Source organism: Geotrypetes seraphini, chromosome 1, assembly GCF_902459505.1.
Source record: "Geotrypetes seraphini chromosome 1, aGeoSer1.1, whole genome shotgun sequence".
Lineage (NCBI taxonomy): Eukaryota > Metazoa > Chordata > Amphibia > Gymnophiona > Dermophiidae > Geotrypetes > Geotrypetes seraphini.
Genome location: NC_047084.1, coordinates 26409303 through 26436094, shown reverse-complemented (window position 1 = coordinate 26436094; position 26792 = coordinate 26409303).

Here is a 26792-nt window from a genome sequence, read left to right as displayed (position 1 = left end):
TGCGATATTTGGCACTTAACCAGCTATGAAGAACTGCATAAAGATAGGGTTTTGTTTTATACTGTCCTATATATGCAGTTATCTTAGCTGGTTAAGTGCTGAAAATGACTCTGCATCCCAGAACGCCCCCCAAATTGCTAGTTTCAGCTTGGGCACCAACCAGGCATTTTCAGCAGCACTATTAGATTAAGTACAACTGAAAATGCTTGGTTAGTTCTAGACAAGTAATTTAAATGGTCATGAGCTTCTCCAAAATAAATAGCGCACAAAAAATATAAAACAGACAAATACATAAAACAAAAATGAAAGAAAATCCTTTCGGTAATTATTCCCTCTCCCCCCCTAAAAAAGGAACTATAATGCTGCTGAATTCTCTATATCCACCTTATACCTAGACAATCCTACCCTATTTAGAAAAGGAAGACTTAAGATGTGACCACAGATTATTTCCTCAGTTTATATGTGCACTTTTCCTGATGTTTATTTAAGAAAATGAATGTATTTGATAGTGAGATATCACAAAGCCCGGCTTGGCTCAGGAAAATCAATTTGTTTTCTTTTTTTCTTTCCAAAGCACCATTTTTAACATTCACCAGCCATAACAATTCTACAGCTGGAATCTTGTTTCTTTTATCAGATGATGTGTGAAAAAGTAATTTTCCTCCTTCTCATTTCATTTTCATTTCTATTCTGCAGATCTAACAATGCCATTCTCTATGGATTATAGTAAACACATCAAACTGCTGCGTAAAACCAATATACAGAAACATCTATCCACCATCCTCCTAATTGGTTGCCTACTCTGGGAACTCATCCATGTGTCTGTGAAGCAAGTATGCTTTTTGCTTGAATGTCAGGCCTCAGTTCTGCTATCGAAAAGGTGAAACATCATATCACTATTAGGTGTGCTACTCTCAAACAAGATACAGCCATGAGTAATCACCCCTATCCTCACTTGCAGGACTTTCAGAGGTTTAATGATTTCAGACAGAAACCTTTACCTTCACCTTATGTAATTAAAAAAATTAAAGAACAACTTTTCAATTTTTCTATATATGGAACCAGTAACCAGGGCAACACCATCAGTCTATAGGGTTTATTTTAGAAACATCTCCACATGGAAACAGCAGCAATTAAATGTACATATTGCACATTCATGTTAATGGCAATTTCACAAAATCCTGATTTACATGTGGAGGTCCACACCAGCAGAAATGTCAAGAGGGCGTGGTAGATATTTCAAGGGTGCATAGTTTGGGCATAGCTGGGCAGGCCACATCTACACAGGTATTCCCCATGCTATGGGATCATTGGAAGGAAAGCTGTGAAACCTAATCTATCTCTTTGGATGACCCAGCTACAGTCTGTGGAGGGGCATTTTCGATAGGACGTCTATTCTGACTTTGGATGTTTCCCGCAAAATGTCCAAAACTGGACTTCCAGAAGGATCCATTTTCAAAAATGCTGGACGTCCAAATTTTATTTGAAAATTGTCTAGTTGGATGTCTTGGCCACCAGGACATTCAATTAGCTGTCCAAACTCAGGATGTTTATTCCCCATTTTTGACCACAATACCGTACATGTTGAAAACGTCCAAATGATATGGGAGGGGACAGCTTTCTAATGGACTGGTAACACAGACATGCCAACAGAACATTGGGACACATTAGAAGACACTGCTGTGAACTTCACATAAACAGTGCCAGAAATACATCTCACCTTAACCCTCATAATATATAGTGAGCCTTCCCAAACTCCCCCAAAACTTACTATACCCATTTGTCCACCACCTCAATAGCCCTTATTACTGCAGATGGCATCTGTCTGGCAGTATAATAGGGTTTTGGTGGGCTCACACTTTCTACCATAAATGAAGTGGTTAGAGTGGCTAATGGACCTGGTTTCTCCTATGTATGTTTTACTAGCCCACCCACCTGACTACTTAAGATACTTGTGTGATGTTCTACTAGGCTTTCCCATTCCAAGTGCTGCTGTTATAGAGCTAGGTATGTACTGTTTCATTCAAAAAATTTTTTTGAGGGGGAGGGGTCAGTGACCACTGGGGGAGTATGTGGGGCTCATTATTTAATCCCTTCAGTAGTCATCTGGTCAGTTTGGGTACCCTTTTGGCACTTAGATGCTTCTCAAACAGGTCTAGTTGAAAACATCTAAGTTCCATCTAGGACATCCTTGGCAAGGTTCAATTATAGCTGCAAGGCATCCAAGTCTAAGCCCACCCAAAGCATACCCATTCCTTACCCATGGCACATCTACCAACATGCCCATTTTTACTCTGGACACACAGCGAGTAAGGAATCCCACTAGACATCCAGAAAGTCAGTTTTGAAAATGCCCACTTGGACGTTATGAGTAGTATGACGTCCAAGTGCCAGTTTATTCTGTCTTATGCATGTCTAACTTTTTTGAAAATGATCCCCATAGACTAATAAATGGCCGTATTCATATCTACATAAGCATACAAATGAATCTGCAAATGACAACCAAAACCGACAGTCATAATCTAAAAACCTAGCAAATTTATTATGCCAAACCGCAGACATGTCCTTTTCACCCTGGACACAAATCAGACCTACAAACAGAACTTTTTACATTGATCAAAGTGCATTGTCCGTATCTAAGACTACAACCCTATTCAATCGCTCCACTCTATGTTGGTTAACTTCCGACCTGTATGTCTGTATATACAACCACGTTTGTGACTAGAGAATGACACGGGGACAATTTTGTCCCTGTCCCCGCAGAAACTCAATTTCTCTATCCCGTCGCCGTGAGTTTTGTCCCTGTCCCTGCCCCAATTCTATAAGCTCTGCCTTAACTGCACAAGCCTCAAACACTTATGATTTTAAAGTGTTTGAGGCTTGTACAGATGAGGACAGAACTTGCAGGAATGGGGTAAGGAGAGGAAAATAACCTGGGGGGATGGGTCAGGAAATTAAATTCCCGTGGGGATGGGGGAAAATTTGTTCCCATGCCATTCTCTATTTGTGACCCGTACTAGTATTTGTCACTCTACGTTGGTCAACTTATACCCTTATATTTGTATAAATAGCTACCTCTGTAACTCCCACTAGTATGTGCAATCTATGTATATTAGCGTGTAACCCGTTCTGAGCTTTCTGGGAGGACAGGATATAAAAATGATTAAATAAATAAATAACTCTGCTTGGAGGCATGCACAGATTTTTAAAAGTGCTCATTTTATTTATTTTCAATACTGTTCTTTCAGGGGTGCTCAGAATGGTTAACATGAGTTTATTCAGGTACTCAAACAATTTTCCCTCTCTTTCCTGGTGGGCTCACAATCTATCCGGGGCAATGGAGGGATTAAGTGACTTGCCCAGGGTCATAAGGAGCAGAGTGGTTTTGAACCCATCATCTCAGGGTGCTGAGGCTGTACCTTTATCCACTGTACCACACTCTCCCCTTGTGTTGGACAGGGTTTTATACTTGGAGTTAAGTGAGCAACGGTTTTCATCTCTAAAATTAAAAAAGAATGAACATTTCAGCCTCAGTACTTAATTAATAGCACTTATACCCAAAATTTTGAAAATGGGCAGGATACATGTGGAGGCGGTGATACTTATTGATGGAAGAAATGCAGTTAACTCTTCAGTATCTAAGACTGGTGTTAGCAAAAAGCTGTTAACCCCAAGGTAAGCAAACCTGAAATAAAACGCAAGGAAAAGCCTATTTGTACTTTTTTTTTTTTTTTTTCAGTTCAAAATTTTTATTGAAATTTTGGGGATGATAACAAAGGTCAAAAAACACAAATACAGTGAAAATACATACCACTAAAGGTGGCTAGGAAAACCAGTTACATTCCACTGTACAATTAGCCCCTAGAAACCAAACAATTTGGATCCCACTTGTACATTTCTAAGGCTTGAGTTTATACTGTGTAGCATGTGGCTGTTATTGCATTCATGTTTTAAGTCACCTTCAAGTAAATTGAAGAAAAAAAATACTGCAATTCTAATCCTGGAAATGGCAGCAAATCACTAGATATGGTTTTTTTTTTTTAATTTAAATTTTATTTTTCAAAATAAATATATAAAGTATACAAATAATTATTATATATATGCAAATATACAAAAGATAACTTAAACATGAAACAGACTAGTTGTACGTATCACAGTTAATAAGCGGGAAGATAGTATTATTTATAAGTCAATGCAACTAGTGTCTCATGTCAACCAAATCCAGCAGGGCCAGTACATATAATTTCAACTGAGAGTATACATGAAAAGAATAGAAGAGAGTTCCCAATGAGCATCATACTGAGCATCCCAAGCGACTTAATTAACTGACAAAAAGTGACTCTAAATATATTTTATAAATATTACATTGGTATTACATTGAGATAATTTTATGTCAATGGTCCAAGTCACAATAAAGTTGAAGGTCTCCATATTTTGAGAAAAGAACTAATAGAATGATGTTTTTCAGCTATTAATTTTAAAATGTAAGGGTTCATTAATATTTAGAATGGTGGCTATGGTGCTCCAGACTTTATCCCAATTTATTATGTGAGCATTGGTATAACATGTTACACCAGATATGTTTTAAAATACTCCAAGCCTTATATTCCTGAAAGAAACAGTAACATGTTTTTGGGTTATCCTAGGACAAGTTACGCCTCTCTAAATAACATATACTGTATATTTATTCATTTGGTTTAATATCCCGTCCTCCCAGGATAGCTCAGAATAGGCTACAAGTTTACATATATAACAAAGCATGGTAAGATATAACATGACAAACATGGTATCTGACGAGCATTGTATGACAAAACATAGGATGGCAACATAGCATGGTAAATATAGTATTATCTAAACAAACATAGCATGACAAACATAGTATACAAGCGTGTATAACCTAGTATGACATGTAATATGGTAGAACCTAGCATATGGCAAATATTGTGTAGACTGTAGAGGACATAGCATGTGATTTCGTAGCATGGTAGACATGGTATGGCAAGTATGTCTGTATTGAAAATCATCTCAGAAAACACTGTCTCTGTATTGTAATACCATTACAGAAGCTCATGTAAACCACTCTGATTGACTCCTCTGTCATTAGTAGCATTATAGAAACTTTCAATAAACAATAGTATGAAAGATACGACGTATAGTATAGTAGAGTGGGAGAGACAAAATGTGGCAAAGCATTGTATGACAAAGATGTGGAGGGCCATAATCAAAAAAAATGTCTAAGTCCAATTTAGATGTAGGATGCTAGTCTCCCAAAGTCAGCAGTGGCAGAATGATCATTCTCGAAAAGTACACCAAAACATTTTTTTGCAAATTGTCTACTTCTTTGTCCAACCATTTGATCGGCCAGACTGCTAGTACGTCTATGTTTATACCACATTCTCATCCAAAAAATCATCCAAGTCCCAAACACCTAGAGCAAGACCTTTTGGATGTGGGAGGGACCAGCAAAGTGATGGACTGGCCAACCAGCCATGGCAACACAGTAATGGGGCACCTTACAGGGCACTGCTGTGAACTTCACAAAAAGGGTGCCACATAAACATTTCACCACAACTCCCATATAAGTAATGTTGAGCCCCCCCGAAATACCCCCAAACCCGCTATAACCACCTGTCTTCAACCCCAATAGCTCTTATGGCTGCAGGTGGTACCTTTATGGCAGTACAGTAGTGGGGTTTTTTTTGTGTGGCCTCACATATTCCACTGTAAATGTAGTGGTTAGAGTGGCGTATGGACCTGGGTCCTCCTCTTTATGGTTCACTAGCCCCCCCCCCCCCCCGACTACATAAGACACCTCTATGCAGCTCTACTAGGCTTTCCTATGCCAGGTGCTGATGTTTTGGAGGCAAGTATGTTAGTTTTTATTCAAATTTTTATGGCAGTCTGAGAGGTAATGTAATGTAATGTAATTTATTTCTTATATACCGCTACATCCGTTAGGTTCTAAGCGGTTTACAGAAAATATACATTAAGATTAGAAATAAGAAAGGTACTTGAAAAATTCCCTTACTGTCCCGAAGGCTCACAATCTAACTAAAGTACCTGGAGGGTAATAGAGAAGTGAAAAGTAGAGTTAGAGGAAAAATAAAAATAAAATAAACATTTTAACAATTATTTAACAGTTATCACTGAGGGAGTGTGTGGGGGTATGTACTTTGTTCCTGTAGTGGTTATCTGGTCACTTTGGATACCTTCTGGGCACTTAGACCTGTTTTTAGATCGCCTAAGTCACTATGTATAAGTTCCGTCCAGGCAGCCTTGTAAAACTTTCTATTATCCCTGCAGTACGACTAAGTCTAGGTCGGCCCACATCCCGTCCACATGCCACCCTAACCATTCCTTCAAAAACGCCTCTTTCAGCTCAGAGCACACAGCGGGATCCAGAGGCCTAAAAAATCCCTGCATATGTCTAAAAACCCGTTTCGATTATTGGTACTTGGACGACCTGTCTTTTTGATCCTCCAAGTGCCGACTTGGGCAAGCTTTTAGATGTATTTCTGTTTCGATTATGAACCCCAAAGTGTACTGTATAGTAGATAATATGGTAGGACCTTGCACATTGGAGGCTAAATATTATATCACAGGAGATGACTCAGTAGAGTAGAGCTTCATATAATGGGCAATATAAAGTGTGACAGGTATATCACAATATACCTTGTACACAAGTAGGAACATTCTCTGTGTAAAAATGTATACATGTGCACAGATGAAGGGTTCTTCCCCCCCCCCCCAATAATAGCTCTCCCCATGCCCTTGGGTGTGACAGCATTCAGATCAGCAGAGATGGGTCCCTTTCCTAGTTATTGATTTCCACGTCTTGCCTTTTTAATAGCCGATACATCATTTTATATGAGAATTACAGTTCATAATGAGAGCCTGCAAGGCAAGGTTGAACTTTCAAATGAAGGGGCTGCAAAGTATAGTAACGAAGAACTATAGAAGGAAAGCTTTTAATTTCAATTTACCAGTGTCAAACCTGCAACTCTCATAAAAATGAAATACTGCTCAAGTGCATTGCAAAATGAGGAAATACTTGTTAAAGGAAGCAGTAGGTAACATTCACATATCTCTATGCTCCTTTCCTCTGCCTATGCCCCGTGGCACTGTGGAATGAATGTCAGTGGGTCACATTGCTTTCATCTTTCACATGTTCGTACTTTAACACAATCCAGGGCTGCACCATTAGCAGTAATCTAAATTAAAGCTTTCTCTTTGTGAACTACTTCAAGATTTCTGGCAGTATGGCTTTGGACAGATAGCAGAATATCTCTTCCTTTAATAATGGCAGTGATAGGATCTTAATGGATTTGGTGCTGTGTATTGATAGGCCTGAAGTCAGTAGGTCATTCTGCCTTGGCTTACCAGCTTGCTTTTATATTCTAGGAACGACTGAACTAGTCCAGGTAGGATTTCAAAGATGAAAGGAAAAGAACACTTTGTAAAGAAAGTAGATATAGTAGCACATTCCAAGGAGCTGATTCAAACCCTTTCATGCAGTGGGCAGTAGTCGCTTATTTACTCATTGGTAAGGGCTTAGCTAGAGAGATTGGTCAAGGCAGTCATTTTTAGGTAAGATAATAGAAATGGACGATTTTAAAAAGCTAAATCATCTATGCCACTATGAATAGATGCTGGCATTTAGAAAATGACTGGATGAGAGTCTCCTGAAAGCAGTAACAGTTGAATGGATAGGATAAGTACAGAAGATCATTATGTGCAAGGATATGAGAGTAAAACCTGGAATCATATAAACTGCAACCGAAATGGGCAGACTGAGTGGATCTTGCAATCCATATTTTTAAAGCAAAAGAAGTTATATTCAGAACTAAAGAAATCGGCTTTTCCAGATGAAAAAACACACAGAAGCCAACATTTCTGTCAAAGTTCTCATGTCCTTTCACTTCCCCTTCCCCCCTGCCCCCAAAAGAGTTGAAAAGATAAGACAGCAGACACAGACACATGACAGGCACACAGAACGTGGACTAATCTGAGGTGGATTTATCTGCAGTCTCCTACCAGTTAGATGTAGAAATGAAAAACTACCTCAGTAAGATATTGCATGAGTTCACTTTAATAGGATAGATTGCGCTGGAAAAAAAAAAAGAGTTATCTGATTAACTTGCTGCCGTATTACTATCTGCTATCTACCAGTCTGCAGATTGCTGTACAGTTGATGTGCGTGACTGGGAAGCATTATTGCTTAGCTTTTCCTGCAGTCAGCTGCAGAGATTAGATTTTGTATTCTGCTGCAGTTGTGAATCTGAGTTAAGCTTCTGTCAGGTACTAGAAACCAGACTGAATTATTTAGCACAGCAAAATTAGCAGCTTATTTTAATAAACCAAGCGTTTCTGACAGAAATACAAAAACATAGGTAGCTCCTTCGCAGCCATTTAGCTTCTGCAGGTTGTGAAATCAATTATTCCACAGGCATGAAAATGGCTGAACTAGTGAATACAGTAAAACCTTGGATTGCAAGTAACTTGGTTTGCAAGTGTTTTGCAAAACAAGCAAAACATTTTATTAAATTTTAACTTGATATACAAGCAATGTCTTGCAATACAAGTACTTACAGTATACACACATCACAACTGAACTGATGGTTCTTCTCTCTCTCTGATACTGCAAGAGTGTAGTGACTGTTCTAAACAAGCAAAGTCTTGCAATACGAGTACATACAATATACACACGTCACATCATCACAATAAAGCTGATGGTTCTTCTCTCTCTGACGCTGCGGGAGTGTAGTGACTGTTCTATACGAACGAGGTCTTGCAATGCAAGTACGTTAGTATTTTGTATTAAAGTTTTTGGGTTGTGGAATGAATCGTCTGAGTTTCCATTATTTCCTATGGGGAAATTCGCTTTGATATACAAGTGCTTTGGATTACAAGCATGCTTCTGGAATGAATTTTATGCTCACAAACCAAGGTTTTACTGTATAAGTAAAACTGAAAAAATTGGTATTAGAATGTAATAAACTCTTATCCTTTCTTTTTTTTCTGGAGTTGGGGGGAGGGGGGCACCAACCAATGCTTTTCAACTTCCATCCCCACCAGAACACCTGCCCTGTCACTCTTGCAGAAAACAGATTTAAGCCCACAAAATAAAAGTATTAATGTATGCAAACAAACCCCTAAGAAGCATACAGTACAACATCAGAGAAATAGAACGAAATGGATTTCTTCCTGAACAGTACAAAATGTAAAGACAACAGGTGTCGCTACTATTTGGGTTTTTGCCAGGTACTAGTGACCTGGATTGGCCACCTTGAGGATGGGCTACTGGGCTAGATGGACCATTGGTCTAACCCAGGAAGGCTATTCTTATGTAAATTCTTAAAACTGACATATTTTAACCTTTTCCTATAGTGTGTCCTAGATGATGGGGCATTCCAAAAATGTCGTTGCCATCGTGAATAAACAGTCTGTATGGACTAATAAAGAGCCAGGAACACAAAATATTTGAATTTACAGACTTATAACTTATTTACATTATGTTTAAAATAGCCGTAAATGATAACGGTGAATAATACAAAACTTTGCTAAAATAATTACGATTGGAACCAGCATAACGTATATACGATAGGAAAAGGTTAATCACCAAATTGAAAATAAAATCATTTTCCTACCTTTGTTTGGTGAATTTATCTTTTTTTGAACATCTTGTTCCCAGTCTCTAATTACACTTCCCTCTGTATGTGCTCTTAACTCTGTTTCTAGGGCCTCCTTACCCATTTGCTGTTTCTTTTCTCTCCTCCTTCACTTTTTGCTTTATCCATCTTTGCCACTGATTTTGTCATAGTCAGATTTCTTCCATTTTTCTGCCTTTGTCTCAAATCTATCTACCTTTTCTTCTCTTCTCTTCACATCTATCCATGAACAGCATCTCCTCTATCTCTCTTCTCTCCCCTTCTCCTCCATCCATGAGCACCATCTCCACCCTCTCTTTTTGTTTCCCTTGTATTCAACATCACTTCTCTGTATCCCTGTCTGTTTCTGTTCCTATGTTCTCTCCCCATCCATCTCTTTGCTGTGTCTCTTTCACTCCCTGTTTTCAGATTTTCCCCTATCTTTCCTTCTTTTCACCCACACCCCTCAGGAATCACTCCCCCCACCCCACAATGTTCAGGTTTTCCCCTCTCTCTTTCCTGCTTCTGCATGTATCATAAAACAGTGCTTACCTGCACTCCACTTTTGAAAAAGTGGGAAGGGAAAAGATGATAAAGCATCCCTTTTTAGAACTGTTGATTCAAAATTGGAAGAAGGTGTGGAAAAATATGGGGATGGGAGGCTTAATGTTCGCATTAAGAAATCCATGTAAGCAGCCTCACTGCCCCTCATCTTGTTCCGGCATCACTTATTCAGGCTCTTCTGAGTATGGATTCTCCCCCAATATCCTTTCTTCTGCTTGATTCGGGCAATTTTTTTTTTTCTTTCTCATTCTCCTTTCCCTCCCCACTTTGTGAGTCAGGCATCCCTTTCTGCCCACCCACAGTCTTACAGATGATAGCCGTCCCAGTAGCAATGCAAGCAGGCTCTTTCTGGCCAATCCCAGGGGCCTTTCCTCTGCAGCAACTTCCTATTGGGAGGGACATTCAGAGGAAAGAGCCCTAGGGTTGGCCAGAAAGAGCCTTGCTGAATTGCTACCAGGAAGATAATGATTTGTAAATCTGTCAGGTAGACAGGCAATAGTAGGCAGGATTTAGGAAGGGAAGGTAGACTTGTGAAGTAGGGAGGGAAGCGAGGGCAGGGAAAAAGAAAGTTCAGATTGGACCAATGTTCTTCAATGCAAGGCTTGCGGCTTATCTACAGCAGCAAAAAAAGAGGAAGGATTGAACAGGCTACTCAAAAGAACCCTAAGGGCCACCATTGGCTCGCGGGCTTTGCATTGAAGAACACTTGGCTTCAGATTAAATTCAAATTGGCTACTGTTAAGCCATTATACCATAAACTTTTATTCACTACTACCCGAAGTTTCAATTCCATATTACTTTATCTCCCTTCCAACTCAGCCCAGCCTTTGAAGCAAAAGTTCAGAGTCAGGTACCACAAATCCTGGCTCCCTGCAGAATCCAGCAAATATAGACCCTAACTCTGACTTCTAGCTGTTGCAGTTACTAGGTGGCTGATACTCCCTTCCTTCAGAAATTGTAAAGATTGCCTCTGCATTAGCCCAAGTTTTTGTTGGCCTGGGGAGCCAACATCTGGTCAAGGAATCAAATCTGAGTCTTTATCATGGGAGTGCACAGCACTTCCCACTAAGCATCTGGTCAGCTAATAATTCTCTTTCCATCTGTCTATAGTTTAATATAAGAACAAAGGCAGGGAGGAGAATGTGAAAGTCCCAGTCCTGTGCAAAAATATTACAAATTCTGCATAAAATATTTGATTTTTTTTTAATTCAGCAAAATCCTGCATTATTTACCGTATGTCATATTTTTGTCTAGATAGACATGACTCCTGCATGTAACAGGCTTGATCCTCCTCTAGGTTTCTTCTTGATGAGGCTCAGCCCCCCTTCCCCAGCATCTCACTAAATAGCATGACCCCCTCCCTACACTTGATCTCTTTCTTCCCTGCCAGGGTTAAATTCCAGTATTTTCTGCCCTCACTCATATGGATGGACACTCCTCAGCTTTTTCTCTCTCTCTGTCCTCCAACAAATTCCCCGCTCCCTGAGTTCTCTTTCTTTCCCTCTCTCAAACACCTCTCCTGGGCAAATAAATCCATTTAGCTATTTCTCAACTCCCCCCCCCCCTATAGACACCAATAGCTCTCTTTCTCACACCTCCTCATTACACACCCACACGCCCTGCCTCTCTAATTCCATCTCCCCATACCAAAACACACACACTCCCATAACCTTCTCTCCCCCACACACGTAGCTCTCTCTCAACCCCGACCTAGCACACACCCCACTATTGCTCTCTCTCAATCACCCCCCACCCCTTTGTGTGCACTTTGCATACTCCATCAAAGCCCTTTCAATCCTCCTGCTCTGTGAAACCCCATCATTGCTCTTTCAAACCTCCCCACAACTCTCACACCATCACAGCTCTCTCTCTCACTTAATCCTCTAAGCACTCTGAGGCATACTCTCCTCATAGCTCTCCTTTTAAAATTGCCCCATACACCCCAGCTTTCTCTGTCCTCTCCATCAGCACACACCTCCTCAGCCCTTCCATTCCTAGTGAAGGGTATGGAGAAACTGGAATATGAGGATCGACTTAAAACACTGGGATTGTTCTCCCTTGAGAAAAGGAGACTGCGTGGGGATATGATCGAGACCTTCAAAATACTGAAAGGAATCGACAAAATAGAGCAGAGAAGATTATTTACATTGTCCAATTTGACACGGACAAGAGGACATAAAATGAAGCTAAGGGGGGGCAAGTTCAGGACTAATATCAGGAAGTTCTGCTTCACACAGAGAGTGGTTGACATCTGGAATACTCTCCCAGGGGAGATTATTGCAGAATCGACAGTCCTAGGCTTCAAGGGCAAACTAGATGCATATCTCCTTGAGAGAGGCATATAGAGATATGATTGGCTATAGGGTAAGCCAGGTGTATACCTGGCAGGGCCTCCGCGTGTGCGGATCACCGGACTAGATGGACCGAAGGTCTGATCCGGAGATGGCGCTTCTTATGTTCTTATGTTCTTATGTTCTCAGTGTACACACCCAGCCGTTTCTGTCCTACAGCTTCCACACTTCTCTTGGTTTGCTTCACCATCTCTCTTCCATCTCCCTATAGCTAACACTGACCCCCCCTCCATTCATCAGCAAAAGCAAAGGGCGAGTAGAAGGGGCTGCATATCAGACCCTATCCTCCTCCTTTACCACTCTGGATCTGACTGTAGAACTTGAAGTATATGGGTCACCACAGAGTTCTGGCAGAGGAGGAAGCCATCTCCTAACACACAGCAGCTTTCCTTTTCTCCACATGTGATAATCAGCAACAGGGACTGGGGGAGATGGAAGACAAGCCACAAGGGTGTGGGGGTAGGATGCTTTGGGGATAAGAAGTAGTAGTGTAGGGAGGAATTTCTCCAAGGGGCTAAACTAAAATTTTTTTGTATTACCCAACAGAATGCTCTTGCGGCAGTTTGTGGAAAGTCTATTTGTATATCTGTGGACTAAAAAAGGATGTTTGAACCAAGTCTGTAATAAAGTCCTGATACTTATCTGGGGATTGAAGAAAACACTCCTTTATAGTGTTGGTTGCAAAATGTCCAGTAGTAATCCAAATTAGATCAAACATAAATCTATATAAATGGCTTTATTTCCTCTTCAAGTTTATTAGGTTTTTATATACCGCATATCAAGGTTTATCTAAGCAGTTTGTACAATCAGGTACTCAAACATTTTCCCTATCTACCCCAGCGGGTTCACAATCTATCTAACATACCTGGGGCTATGGAGGACTGAGTGACTTGCCAAGGATCACAAGCAGCAGTACGGGGTTTGAACCCACAACTCCAGGGTGCTGAGGCTGTAGCTCCATCCACTGCGCCACACACTCTTCCATTAATGCCATTAACATGTGTTATTAAGACTCCACTGCAGTAAGCATTGTTATATGTTAATACACAATAGCACAGGTTGAGTCAGGACAGCTCTTTAGTAAGTCCAGCTCTACATTAGAAATTATAAAGAAAGGAATACATGTATGGCTTGCAGAAGAGGTGACTGAAATAAAGAATAAGGGTGAGAAGGACAATTCAGTAGCTGGGAGCCCACAAATATATATCATTTGCACAGGCAAATGTATAGAATACCAGCACTTCACAGGTAAGTTTAAACATAGAAACATGATGGCAGATAAAGGCCAAATGGCCCATCCAGTCTGCCCATCCGCAGTAACCATTATCTTTTTCTCTTAAGCACATAAATGGTAGAGTGACTACCTTCTATTCTGTAAGGGTAAGGTTACCATATTTTTCTCCGGGAAACCCCGGACACATGACCCCCATTCCGCCTCCAGCTCCACCCCCACAAAGCCTCCTCTCTTCTTCCAGATGAGCTCCAGCCGCTTCTGAAGGGCCTCGAGCATGCGCGGATGTGTGTGACGTCATCCGCACATGCTCAGAGGCCCTCCAGATGTGGCTGGAGCTCGTCAGGGCTTTCCAAAACCCAGACAAATGCTTGGTTCTGGAAAGTCCATCTAGGAGCCCGGACAGTCCTCTAAAAGAGAACATGTCTGGGTTTTCCAGCACGTCTGGTAACCCTATGTAAGGGTGCATGTAAATGGTATAGTGCAAAGGTAGGCAATTCCGGTCCCTGAGAGCCACAGGCAGGTCAGGTTTTCAGGATATCCACAATGAATATGAGATGGATTTGCATGCACTGTCTCCTTGAGATACAAGTCTATCTCATGCATATTTATTGTGGATATCCTGAAAACCTGACCTGCCTGTAGCTCTCGAGGACTGGAATTGCCTACCCTGGTATAGTGCATCAATGTAAAGGGTGTTTTCATGGGCGGAGCCACATACACACACTAGTACAGAATACAGGAAGTTGCTCATGCCTTGGTGCATTTAAGTAACTATGGGTGATGTAACTGCAGGTGTCTAAATTTTAGGTATGCTGATGCTGGGTTACACTTGTATTCTATAATGGATTCTAGGCTCAGTGCTATTTTTAAAATAGACTCTCACTGTGCAGTATTGGGGCACCTTAAAGGAGGTGCTCACTTATAGAATTGTCCCCAAAATATGAGGGATCTTCAAAAGGTTTTCACACTATTTATTAAATATCTCAAAAGCAAATGACATCACTTTTCCACAGGTGAGCCGGCTTGCCTGACTGACTGATCATGTGACATTCTACGACATGCCCTCTTACCACTTCTCCTGCCTCAACCATTTCATGTAAAATGAAAGTGTGGTAACTTTTTGAAGAACCCTCATATCTAACTCTCAGAAAGAGAAGGAAAGGAAACAATATCTGAAAGATTGAGGAAAGAAAGATTTTTTTGGTCAAAACAGTAAAAATACAAACTGAGGATATGAAACTGCAGGTAGACAAACCACTGTACCAAGATTTGTAGAGAGCGTTTCCAGCCATACAAGTTGCTCACAGGTTGCAATATTCATGAAAGGTATTTGAATGTCTGTATTATATATCTCAATTTCAAAGGGAAATAACATGGACTATATTCCTTTCAGAACTGGTACAATGTACCCAGGCTAAAATCAGGACAGGCACTAAAGGGTGATAACCAGGGTAGTTGTCCTGGAACCCCGTGCAGTAGGAGGTCCCTTGCCTGTTACAATGAAGAAAGGATAACCTAAAGGTGGGTCTGGGGGCTCCTCTCCCCTGTTTCTGCCCTGGACCTCTGCATATCTAACAATGACTCTGGCTAAAATAGTCCACATGTATCATCACAATGTAGGTTATCGAAAACTGCACCTGTCTGACAGATATGAATTAGCATGACAATCAAACATATCAGGATCAATATTCAAAGTGACTTAACTGGGCAAGACAGGCTCCTGCTCAGTTAAATCACTTGCGTGGATCTATCCACTGATATTCAGTGGCACTTTGCTTCTTAATGCCCTTGACTGTCAGCACTAACCGCTAGCCCTAGCCTCGATGCCACATAAGTTAACTGGACAGATTGGGCCCCACAAAACTCAGTCCTATATTTTTTTGGTTTCACTTTGGCAGATAAGCGATGGCTGGCAGCACAAACCTGGATATTCAATGCCAGTGTCCAGATATGGCCCAGCATTAAATATCTGGGCATAATGCTGCAAATGCCTTTCAGCTCTATAGAAGTGGTAAATAGTAGTAGCAGAAGCGACAGCCCAAAAGACCCACTGTCTGCTGCTGGCTGAATATTTACATTACATTACATTACATTAGTGATTTCTATTCCGCCATTACCTTGCGGTTCAAGGCGGATTACATCCAAACTAAAACAAAAATTACATTCAAAATTTGAAGGAATAGAATAAGCGATGACCATAGAATTTTTAAGGTAATATATGTTGGGTAAAGAGTTACCAAAGAGAAGTGGAGGTCTTTAGGAGATAAAAATAGGGTGAAATTTTTATTTCTTCTATTTCACCTGTTTTTAAAAAACACACGTTTTGATATATTAATGAAATCACTATTAAATGAAGATTATGAGCTACAGTTTCATAGTTGGTTGAAAGACAAACTATGGGTTCATTAATTCTTTCCTGATTGCCTTGTACATATGCTGAGAAAAGCAGAACAAAATCAATATTCACTGTTCCTACCCAGTTTGCCTTTCCCCTATACCGTGGATTTCAGCAAAGAGGGTGATTTTTCCTCTCTTCATTTACATTTTAGCATCTGAACATTAAATTTTGTGGTTCTGCGATTAAATATATTTATCAAATCCCTTATTACATGTACTGGATTTAGTTTCATCATTATTCCTTACCGGACCCAGCTGCTCATCAATCCCTATCCAGAGGCCATGTTTCTACCAGTATAAGCTTTCTCCGATCCTTGTTAGCACTACTTTCTTTACAGCAAATGAGGTTTCGTATTCCCCAAATCAATAACTTTGAGGCTGATATTCAATGCTGTTGTAAGTAGCAACATTAACCAGATATGTTTATTTGATTACTTTGGATATTCAATGGTTTTAGCCAGACATAAGATTAACCAGAAATAACCTGAAAAAATACTTCTTAATGGACAGAGGAGCAAATTGGTGGAATGGTCTTCTGCTGGAGGTGGTGGACATGAAAACTGTATCTCAATTTAAGAAAGCTTGGGACAAGTACATAGAATCTTAGAGATGGTACAGAGAAGAGTGACAAAAATAATAAAAGGGATGGGATGACTTCCCTATGAGAAAATGTTATAGCAGCTAGGGATCTTCAGCCTGGAAAAGAGATGGATCAGGGGAGATATGATAGAGGTCTATAAAATACAGAATGGAGTGGAATGGGTAGATGCGAATCACTTGTTTATTCTTTCCAAAAATACTAGGACTAGGGGGAATATTATCAAGCTACTAAGTAGTAGATTTAAAACAAACCAGAGGAAATATTTCTTCGCTCAATGTGTAATTAAAAGCTGGAATTCATTGGTGGAGAATGTGGTGAAAAAAAATAGTTTAACAGGGTTTAAAAAAAGTTTAGATAAATCCCTAAAACAAAAGTCCATAAGCCATTGTTAAGATGCTTATTCCTAGGATAAGCAGCATAAAATCTATTTTGCCTCATGGGATTTTACCAGGTACATGTGTCTGGGGTTGGCCACTTTTGGAAAAGGGATACTGAGCTTGATCGACCTTCAGTCTGTCTCAGTACGTCAACTCTTATGTCCTTATGTTCTTAGGAAATGGAAGAGAGTAGATGTCATGCATGGACAAACTGGATAGGTCATATGGTCTTTATCTTCATTTTTCAATGTTTCTATGTTTCAATTGACTTTAGGACAGCCCTTATTTGTGCCCAAGTTTATCCAGTAAGACTTAGCTGGACAGTGATGATATTTAGTGCTGTCCAGCTAAATTGTAATCTCAGAATATCTTAAAATCTGCCTTTTTGAGGAGGCTACATTTTGTCCAGCTGGCTGTCAACAGGGTAGGATTTTAAAATGTAAAGATTTGGCCACGTAACTATCAATGTAACTCTGATAAGCCTTTTAAATATCTGCCTGCCTCCTTGTATTTATCACATATCTGCCTGTATCATGTTGAAAACCCAAAGAGTAGTAGTATTTGCAAGTAATAATTAGCTATGCTTGCATTTTAGACCACCATGGCAGAAGAACTAGAGGCAGAATGACATTGGGTTTATAACATTAGTGAAAATAAGTTTGATTTCAGAGGTCAGGGATAACGGATAAGGACTTGTATACTGCCTTTTTGTAGTTACACAACCACATTCAAAGTGGTTTACATACAGGTACTCAAGCATTTCTCCTATCTGTCCCAGTGGGTCACAATTTATCTAATGTACCTGGGGCATAAGCCTTCCCTAGTCCCACTAAAACCATGCCTCCAACACACTCCCTTCAGATTTAGACGTATTGCAGGCAACCACCATAGAAATCTGTCTCTAAAATATGTTTCAAAAATGGTGACTGTAAAGGGTTGGGCACCCAAAATTTAGGTGCTAAGCTAGTATTCAATAATAGCAAATTTTTCACCTAATGCATTGCAGAATGCTAAATTTAAATTGGCCCAGGTTGCTTAAGGCCTCCTCCTGAGGCCTTAAGCAACCTGGGCCAATCAGGGCCTTAGGCCCCTCTCTGTCACATCCCAGGATGCACCTGGATGGGGTAGGCCCGCCATTTTGTAAGAGGCAGGCTTTCCAGCTGGATCGGGGTAGGTGTCCTTCTGGCTGAACTTCCTAAATAAGGTAGGGAGGGGTGAGGGAGGGTCATCGGGGGCACAGGAGGAATTGTGAGGGGGTTGTGCAAAGGCAGGAGGATAGAGTTGGGGAATTGTGTGGGTGTGGCTAGAGAGAGTGGGTATCTCTCCCAATGCAAGAGGTGGGTGTCCAGAGGTTATGCGAGCACGGTGGGAGAGAGAGAACATCTCTCCTGCCATGATCTTCAATTTAGTTTTTTGTTAAAATTTTAATTTGCATGGGGGGGGGGGGGGTCTAAGCTGTCAAACCTTACTTTCTTGTCAGTGTCTGAGCCAATTGGCACCCAGGCACTGATCAGAAAGTAAAGCTATAACAGCTCAGACCTGTCAGCAAATTTTGGCTACAAAAGTGGCAGAATGAGGTTAGGGAATCACTCGGCGATTATAGAGAATCGCTCAGAGTGCTCATTTTAAAATTAATGACTGCATTGTATTACATTTGTATGGCAGTATCAGAGACTGCTAGAAAATTTGGAAAAGACCTTGGTAAGTCATTTTGATAACACAGACCAACAACAAAAAAATATTTTCTTGGTGCCTTGGGTTTTTGACCTGTTCCTGGAGTTATTTGGGGCACTGATTCAGAAAATTGCATTGGATAAACTGCATCAGCTCTAGTTTCTTAGATATGGTTGATATCCTTGCTTTTTATGCCTTTGGGATAATAGTGAATACTTTATAGAAGAATGTATACTACTACACCGTTGAGGGGATGGTATGATACAAACCTCCCCTGAGTGTCTTCTATACCAAAGCTGTTTATACAATAAATTCTCCAGGCCCTCAGAGGTGCCACCAGAAGCTCAATAAACTTTCATGGCTACTGGCTTTATGCCCCCTATCGTCATCGGGTCACTGGTGTTATTAATATAAGATGTACTATGCTTATCTTAATATATTTTTTTATATTTTCAATAAATAATTATAAATTAAGTGCTTAACTTAACTTTGGGATAGTAGAGCATAACATGAACTTTGGGCAAAAAAAAAAGATTGGCCTCTGAGGGAACACTGTATATGGTAGTTGGAGGACAAAATATAATCAATTAACCTTTGGTAGCAAGAGATAGAATCATACTACCACCACTGCATATAGAGCTAGGCCTGATGAAACAATTTGTAAAGGCTTTGAATAAAGACGGTTCATGCACTGAATATAGCACACATGTTACTTGGCCTTACCATGGAAAAACTGAAGGCAGGAATTTTTGATGGTCCATAGATCAGACAACTTATAAATGACCCTCTTTTTTTTTTTTTTAATCAATGCATAAAATCAAATCATGTGCCTGGCCTTCATTTGTTCTTGTTGTGAAAAACTTTCCTGGCAATAAGAAGGCAGTCAACTATACACAATTAGTAGAAGATATGCTCTTTCTTTTCAACGGAATTGGCTGTAATATGTGTTAAAGTCCATTGTCTGCAAAGTCACTTACATTGCTTTCCAGAGAACCTTGGTGACTTAAGCGAAGAAACAAAAAACAATGTGGAGAAATGATGTTCCAGGGTCCAAAGCTTTTTAGCAGACTGCGTCCTACAGGTTTTTATGTGGTATGCCAAGTCTTAATATTATTTTAATATTAATAAAGTCCATCTCAGGAACATCATTTCTCCACAATGTTTTTTGTTTCTTCTTGGATTTGTCTGTGGAGATCATTGGCTCATTTCTCTTGTTTTCGTCTGGACTTAAGCAAAGAGCATGTTGAAAGATTTCACCAAGACATAAAAACAATGGAAGCCAGATACCAAGGAAGATGGGATGCACACATGATGGCAGACTATTCTTGGAATCTTATGCAGGATTTTCCTGGCAGATCCCACTCTTGGAAGTCTTACAAAAGGAGCTTCTTGTGTGTCGAATAACTGGAAAGTTTGTATCATAAACAGTGGCATAGCAAGGGTGAGAGGCGCCCGGGGCAGTGGTGCCTTTCCCCTGACCTCTTCTCTGCTCTACCAACTGCTCTTTTCCCGCCCCCTCCTGCCAAGTGCGCATGTACACACGCGCCCCTTCCCCTGTACCTCTTTAATGATTCCAGTGCCAGCCACATCCCTAACCCCACGCTCAACCTTCTTTTAAGGACTATGTTGAAAATAAATCTCTCTGATGTTGATTCCTGAACCAGCTGCTCCATTAATATGGATCAATTTATCTGTTAATTTTTGGTATTATTTTATAATTTTATGTTGGTACAATATAATTAAGATTGTGTACTATAAACATGTTGTATGTTGCTTGGGTTAATTTTTAGGAATAGTGACTTATAAATAAAACTGAATTTGGATTTGGTATAATATTTAATTGAACAAAGCCCAAGGGGATGTCTAAGGTTGTGAACTTAGAGGAGGAAATGGAGCTCTCTTTTATCTGACAGCTACATGCCTTTGAGCTGAATAAGCAGGTTTTAGAAAACTGTCAAGTTTATCTTCAGTCGTGCTTTGCATATATGATGTATCCTGAATCTCGTTGGTATTTGCAAATTGCAAGCCCAAAGGCTTCCATTAGAAATGTCAATACTGCTCAGACTGTGTACATTCCTCAGAACAGTATTATAGAAAAACATCTATAAAAGTGTCACAGGACATAAATGTTTGTTATTTTTCGACAACTCCATTTCCTTTTATTATCTGAGGCCATACTTGATTCTAGCTGCGTTTTTCTAACATTAAGAAAAACAGAATTATGTTGCAACTTCTTTCAAAGTCTTCAGAAGTGTGTAAGATGAATAAAGTCTTGGAATGTCTGCATCTCTACCACCAACTTTTCAGAAGCCTTTAGAATTGATGTTAGCTGGGTCCTCCTCATTGTCTTTCTTGCTTTGGTATTATCTTCCAGTCCTTCACTGAAACCTTGTCAGCTGACCTTGGCATGAGAAATGAGAAGGGAGGGAGGGAAGAATCTGCTCAGGCCGGGGTTAGTGCAAGTATTTTAGGCATACTAGGCAAAACTTTAGCTTTTTATCTTTCTCCCACCTCCACACAAATTAAACTTTAGGTCCCTTTCTCCCCCCCCCCTTAACAATCACAATCACCCCACCACCACCCCTCACAGAATAATCTAGGTATGTGGGCTACTTGATATTACTCAGTCTTTCTGTGGTACAAATACCTCCAGTTGTTTATTTGAGTTTGTTTGATTGTTGAGGGTGGTGGATGCCCTCCTGAGGGAGGTGGTAGTGAGGAAAACGGTGACGGAATTCAAAAAAGGATGAACGCAGAGGATCTCAAATTAGAATATGAATGGGCAGACTTTCACGGTCTGAATCCCACAAAGGAGATGGTTGGATAGGCTGGAGTGAGCTTCAACAGCAACTCCAGTAGTTGGAACCTAAGGACAGTACCGGGTGAACTTCTAAGGTCTATGGCCCAGTACTAATAAAGAAAAAAGACATTTTAATTTAATCATGAAATTGTAATGTATATAATTACAAGGCACACTGGATGGACCACGCAGATCTTTAACTGCTGTCATTAACTATGTCAGGACCTATTGTTTTGGCTACAGCTGCTTTTTGGTGCCCTCAAAAGTTGCTCCCCTAGGCAACTGCCTAGTCTTGTTTAATTGGTAGGCTGGCACTGGCTTGAGCAAAAGAGAATTGCTGAGATCTAAGAAATGTTTATTAAATAGTGAATGGGAAATATCCAAATAACCTCCAGATATTCAATGCAGTTATCTGGATTAACTCCCTCTTTTACTAAGGTGCGGTAACCGATTAGCGCATGCTAATTGAATTAGTGCACGCTAAACTCTAATGTGTCCATAGACTAACATGCACGCGTTAGCGTATAGCGCTTGCTAAATCGATTAGCACATGCTAATTGGTTAGTGCACCTTAGTAAAAGAAGGCCTAAGTTTCCCCTGAATATGAGTACATCGGATTAACGTATCCAGATCAAACTCAAAGAATTTAGGTTCTACCTCATTGATACAGAGGGTTTTTTTTTGTGCACCTGGTCATAAAACATGAGAGGAGGAACTACCCTAGATCTAGGTCTCACTGGATTAATGAGAACTGCTATGAGGGATAAAGATGATGGGGCTGCTTTGCAATAGTGATAATAATGTATTTAAATTTGACATTTGGAGATCAAAACTAGGGAAAACTCCTATAGTAGTATTTAACTAAAAAAAAAAAAGAGAGACTGTGAACAATCCTCTCTTAACTTACTCACAGACCCTCCAAATACAATCATACTGCACTCAGTTTTAATGAAAGCTTCTCCCATGGCCATACTCCGTTGTGAAATGTTAATGCGTGTACAGATTTTAGTCTTGCTTAAACTATGTCCCCTTAAAATCTCTATGTAGTATGGATTTCTACCATGTAGGTCTTTATCTGCTGTCATTTACTATGTTACTCTATATAAGTTTTATGAACAAGGCTTTTAAAATAACCCCCAATGATGCACAAATGCTCCAGTTGGTAGTTAAGTTTCAAGTTTATTAAAATTTTGATTTGAACGCAATATCAAAACATTCAATGCGTTAAACAATAATAACTTTGGGGTGACAGATAACAATCATTTAAACAATAAAAACATACACTCTTATCTATGGTGATACATAAGGAATAGAGGGATAAATTACATTTGTTAAAAATAAAATAACCAAAAAGAAAGACATTTGGGAAGGCACAACTTCAGGAGGGATATTAAAAGGTTTTACAGAAACTTGGTCTGAAAGTAACTGGTTTGTTATTGGGATTTTTTTGTTTTTTTTTTCATATGAGAGACTTGATCTAAAATGATGATAGAAGGTTGACGAGATTATCAGATCTAGGTTTCATATGCATCTTTATAAAGATAGCTTTTTAATTTGCTTTTAAATTTTTCTAAGGAAGTTTCAGCTCGCAAAAAAATGGGAAGTTTGATCCAAAGCTGGGGACCCAAGATAGAAAAGATAGTGGTTCTTCTAGTGCCAATTACTTTCAATGATGGACACCAAATACTGATCAGCTGATCTGAGAAATCTAGCTGGGGAATAAGGTATCAAATATCGAAATAAAAATAAAGGAGTATTAGTTTTCTGAATTTTAAATGTCAGTAACGCAATTTTATGTGTTATTCTGTGTGAAATCGGTAGTGTGCTTCTTGCAAAAGAGGAGTAACATGATCATATTTTTTGGAATTGGTAATAATTTTTATTGCTGTGTTTTGTATTATTTGTAACCTTTGTATTTCTTTCTGTGTTATGCCTTGGTACAGTGCATTGCAGTAGTCCAACCTAGAAATTATCAAAGAGTGAATTAACAAGTTTAGGGCTTTGGATTCTAGAACTTTGGCTAAAGATCTAATGAGACGTAGTTTATAAAATGAGACATAGTTACTGCTGCTTCAAGGCAGATGCATCTCTCTTTATATCCTTCATGTGGGTACACTTGTATTTTATAAAGTACCAATGAACCTCACAATTATCTCCCTGATCTGTCCAGGCTATGTTCCTGGCAAGCCAGTACATGGTCTGTGAAAAAGATTGTGTGCTCTCATTGTCATGCATGAGAATACATTCATACCGTGTTACAACAGCTTTTTTTCTGCATGTAAAACATGCATTACATGTGGAATATACTTTATAAAATTATTTCCAAAAGGGTGCCTAGGCAGAGAATACACCTAAGGGGCAATTCTTTAAGGAGTTAGCTAGATTTAGGTGGCAGAAACACACATAAATATTGGTAAAGTTCCTCCAAATGTGAACATAATTTTGGCTTTTGCCATGCTGGAGGGCAGTCAGCTGATACATATGCTGCCACTGTTGGAGCTTCTGTACCACCATCATCCAATCCGGTGAAACAGGTTGGTTCCAACGGGTTGCAAACACAAATCTGGCAGCGTTGAGGGCCAGCTTTCAAAAGCTGGATTCCCCCTGCTCCAAATCAAGCTTATACCAATGAAGCAACATTTAATTTAATTAATTTATTTATTTAAAATATTTATAACCTGGTTATCCAATAGATCTATGTAGGGTACAATAAAAGCATACATAATTACAAATTAAAAAGGCAAAACAATAATAATCATGTAAGAATCATCACATAGCTCTACAAATATGATGTTTGGTACAGCATCAAAGTTACGATTTCTGTTGCTATTCACTGGTAAGCTTGTACAAATAAAGTTGTATTCAGCTGCTTTCTATACTGTATTAACTTTGGCAAAGCATTTCATAAGCAAGCTCACTGAATATAAAACATAGATTCATGGTATATAGTTAATTATTCACACAAAGTCCAAAAGAAAAATTGGGAAAAATTATACAAAAAACTACTTTAGATCCACTAAACTAAATACACAAAAAATAGATCTCACAGTCAAAGAACAAATAAAAATATGAAATCATGAAAAAAGGTGCTCAGTGAATGATATAATGGTTAAATCTGCAGCATCATAGCACCACCCCCTACCAGCCTACAGTTCAAAAGAAAATATAATGAAAGGGGAACTTATCTCAAGCTGATGTTCCGGAGATTCTCCTCAATCAAAGTGCAGCTGAGGTTGATAACCACTCCATTACCAAGTTCTTCAATCACCAAACTCAAAGCAGTGTGGAGGTCCCAAAAACCAAGGGCTCCTTTTACTAAAGTGAGCTAGCATTTTTAGCACATGCATGAAATTACCGCACGCTAAACCTGCGCTATGTGGCTAGAACTAACGCCAGCTCAAGGTCTAGTGCATGCAGCAATTTAATGTGCGTTATTCCGCGTGTTAAGGCCATAACGCACCTTAGTAAAAGGAGCCCCAAGTATCCCAAAAAACTTAGTCCAAAATAAACATAGAAACACAAAGTCCACAAAATCCATGGAATAGAAAGTCCATCTTCCTCAACACAAAGGGCTCCTTTTACTAAGGTGCGCTAGCGTTTTTAGTGCAGGCAGGATTTTAGTGCACGCTAAACACACGCTACACGGCTAGAACTAACGCCAGCTCAATGCAGTGCAGCAATTCAGTGCGCGCTATTCCACGCGTTAAAGCTCTAACGCACCTATGTAAAAAGAGCCTAAAATCTTGTTTCACAGTCGCTTCTTCAGGAGGAAGAATAAAATATATCACTGAGGGTAGAAGAAAAATAAAATAAGCATTTGATATTCACAAGAATAATTCAAAAAATTGTTAATTAGAAAAATTTATTTTTCTTCAACATTCAGCTCGAAAGACTAGAAGCAGTTAAAACAATGGTCAGCCACAGGGTTCTCAAGTCTGACTGCCAACAGCCCATTAATTTAACATATATATATATATATATATTTTTAAATGAACATCTAATAGAAATTTGTAAAGCCAAAGAGTAGTAGTTAGAGTAATTGGGACACATTTATTCAAGACTTTATAAATTAAACATAAAATTTAAAAATTAATCCTAAACTCAACTAGCAGCCAGTGTAGATTCTTCCACACAGGTATAATATGATCAAACTTACGGACTCTTTTACAAAACCGCGCTGCGCTAACGGCCCCGAAGCCCATAGAGATTTAAAGGGCTTCGGGGCTATTGCTGTGTGGCAGCTGCTAGTGCGGCTTTGTAAAAGAGGCCGTTAGATATACCAGCTACCAGTCAAGTGGCAGAATTCTGGGCAATTTGCATTGCAGTAGTCCAAATTTGAAGAAATCATAGCATGTGCAACAGTTTGAAAATTACTGACAGATAAATAGTTCTTCAATCTCCACAACAATTTCAACTAAAAGAACACTTTTTGAACCACTGATTTTACTTGATGTTTCAAAGATAAAGTTGTATCAAGCATCACTCCCAAATATCTATATTGATTAAAAACAGGTTAGGTGCCATCGACTCCTAATCAAGTCCTAGCATCTTGATGAATATCATCAAGTTTTCGTGGTAGAACACAGAAGTAGATTGACGGGCCTTTCTTCTGTGCAGTATAAATTTGATTTTGTTGCCATTGTCACATCAAACGTGATCTTCCACCTCAAACACTGCCCATCTGCTGCTGCCCAGATGGGTGGTACATCGTTAGTCTGACAGCTCTGCTGGGCTCTTAATCGTCTACTAGACGTGATTAAATTAGATGGAATCTACTGTAGAGGAGAGTGGGTCCTCTACTTCTGTGGGCTCTCGGCCATTGCCCCATTGTTCCAATGCTCAGTCTGTCCCGATGGATAAGTATGTACTTTGTAATTTACATGTGTGAATCCACTTGTGCTCCAAACTACTCTCCTGAACAAATCTACAGCTGGGTCGAGATGCTTGTACACACCTACTAGTCATCATAGCATATTCTTCTACAGTGGTGCACATACAGTATATGAGGGGCTGCTGAAAAGTTCTCAGCCCAACCATCACAGTTGGGGGCAGTCTCCATTGAGGGTTATACACTTAGTCCAGTGATTTTCCACTGTTTTCATCCTGTTGGAAAAATCTGGAATGAAAAAAGTGGAAAATCGTTGGAC